The sequence below is a fragment of the Chiloscyllium plagiosum genome, chromosome 4, assembly GCF_004010195.1.
Source record: "Chiloscyllium plagiosum isolate BGI_BamShark_2017 chromosome 4, ASM401019v2, whole genome shotgun sequence".
In the NCBI taxonomy this organism is placed as follows: domain Eukaryota; kingdom Metazoa; phylum Chordata; class Chondrichthyes; order Orectolobiformes; family Hemiscylliidae; genus Chiloscyllium; species Chiloscyllium plagiosum.
In genome coordinates, this window is record NC_057713.1 from 66,060,469 (window position 1) to 66,063,148 (window position 2,680).

At 49.9% G+C, this 2,680-nt stretch overlaps 1 protein-coding gene across 1 annotated transcript in view; it reads right to left on the reverse strand.

Annotated features, from left to right (window-relative positions):
* tcea1 (transcription elongation factor A (SII), 1) overlaps positions 1–2,680 on the reverse strand; it is an 80,704-nt gene that overhangs the window by 30,974 nt on the left and 47,050 nt on the right. The window lies entirely within an intron of this gene.

The window sequence follows — 2,680 nt, forward strand, 5'->3', positions numbered from 1 at the left end:
GGGGGGGGGGGGGGGGGGGGGGGGGGGGGGGGGGGGGGGGCATAGATCTGAGTCACGGAGGGAATGGTCCATAGAAGGCTGATAGGGAAAAATATATCTGGTGGTGGGGTCCATTTGTAGGTGGTGGAAGGTGATGAGATGTATGCAGAGGTTGGTGGGGTGGAAGGTGAGGACCAGAGAGGTTCTGTCCTTGTTGCATTTGGATGGGTGGGGTTTGGGAAGGGGAGGTGCAAGAAGTGGAGAAGATGCACTGGAGGGAATCGTTGACTACCTGGGAAGGGAAATCGAGATCGTGGAAGGAGGCCATCTGAGATTTTAAAGGTGGAATTGAATATCCTGGGAACAGATACGGTGGAGGAGAAGGCATTGGGAATAAGTAATGGCGTTTTTTTACAGGAGTAGGGTGGGAGGAGGTGTAGTCTAGCTGTGGGAATTGTTGGGCTTATATGGACGTCCGTGGTTAGTCGGTCGCCGGAGTTGGAGAAGCGCAGGAAGGGGAGGGAGGTGACCGAAATGATTCAGGTGAATTTGAGGTTGGGGTAAAAGATATTAGTGAAGTTGATGAACTGTTCAGCCTCCTCGTGGGAGCACGAGGTAGCGCCGTTATAGTCATCGATGTAGCGAAGGAATGGGTGGGGTGTGGTGCTGGTATAACTGCAGAGGTTGGACTGTGCCACGTACCCAACAAAGAGACAGGCATAGCTGGGTCCTCAAACAGACTCGCTACCACAGCCACATCTCCTTAGTCAGTGGTGCTGGAAGAGCACAGCAGTTGAGGCAGCATCGAGGAGCTTCAACAAAATCGACGTTTTGGGCAAAAGCCCTTCATCAGGAGGTGATAGAAGGGGTCCTTGATTGATAAAGTAGGTGTGGACGCAGAGGCGGCGGAAGAAATATTCAAGGTTGCTTGGTCCACGTGGGATCTATCATTTCTGTAGGCAGGCACTTAGGAAGGAGATATGGCTGTGGTAGCAAATCTGCTTCAGAATGTGACTGAAAAGCTTCAGGGCAGAGGAGATGACCTGGGGGTGCAGTGAGAGAGGGACTCGCTGAGATCCTTGTAGAGAGAGACGAGGCGAACATTTAGGCCATGTGGGTTCAGTTGGTTCCGTAGGCAGGCACTGACTAAGGAGAGGTAAAAACAAGGACTGCAGATGCTGGAAACCAGATGGTGCTGGAAGAGCACAGCAGTTCAGGCAGCATCGAGGAGCTTCAGCAAAATCGACGTTTCGGGAAAAAGCCTTTCATCAGTCCATCTTCTGCAGTTACACCAGCGCCACCCCCTCACCTGTTTCTCCGCTACATTGTATCGGCACTACCTCGTGCTCCCATGAGGAGGTTAAAACAGTTAACCAACTTCACACCTTTCACTCCGACCTCAAATTCACCTGGACATCTCGGACACCTCTCTCACCCTCCTGGATCTCTCCATCTCCAGCGACTGACTAACCACAGACATCTACTACAAGCCCACCGACTCCCACAGCTACCTAGACTACAATTCCTCCCACCCTACCTCCTGTAAAAATGCCAACACTTATTCCCAATTCTTCCGCCTTCGCCGCATCTGTTCCCAGGATCCCAGATGGCCTTCTTCCAAGATTGCAATTTCCCTTCCCAAATGGTCAACGATGCTCTTCAGCGCATGTCTTCCACTTCCCGAGCCATCACCCTTGAACCCCAACCCTCCCAATGAGAAAATGTGTAAGGTATGAGAAGGTAGGGAAAGTGTTAAGTTTTGAGTTTCGTGAAACAAAGGTTCAGTTAAGCATGACTCAGGTCAGGTGAGAACTTGTAGTAAACAATGAGGTGTTGGAGGCAAGGGTAGTGGTTTAACAAGATGAAAAAGCATTCAGTATGTAAAGTCAGTTAACAAGGTGAAGAGCCTTCATTATGTGAAGCCAAGTATTCATTGTATAATGTTAGATGGTTTAATCTTTACTATTGACACTCGCTGATTGTAACAGGTACCCAATCTTGATGCCTTATCATGATGCTTCTCCCTGTAAATGACTATATAATTCATTAAGAATCTGCTGTTCAAGAGAGAAGATCAAGAACTCATGTCTCTGTGCACATGTGCAATCGTTCTCTTTCCTACCAGGGCCCTGAATAACAATGAAGAAGGTAAAAAACCATACTGTGTCTCTGAGCATTTTGCTTCGACTGAGGTGGGATCAGGACGACACCAATGCAACAAGGACAGAACCCTCTTGGTCCTCACTTTCTACTCCACCAACCTCCGCACAGATCGCATCATCCTCCACAACTTCTGCCACCCTCAAACAGACCCCACCACTAGGGACATATTTCCCTCCCCATCCGTATCAGCATTTTGGAGAGACCATTCCCTCCACGATCTCCCTATCAGATCCATGCCCCACCCATCAGCCCTTACCTCACTCCCGGCACCCTCCCTGCCACCCAGGAAGTGCAAAACTTGCGACCACACCTACCCCGTCACCTCCATCCAAGGCCCCAGAAGATCCTTCCATATTCAACAGAAATTTACCTGTGCCTCCACAAATGTCTTTTACTGTATCCTTTGCACCTGATATGGTGTCCCCTACATTGGGGAGACAGGACACTAACTTGCAGATCATTTCAGAGAACATCTCTGGGACACCCACACCAACTAGCCCCACTACCTTGTGGCTGAACACTTCAACTCCCCCTCCCA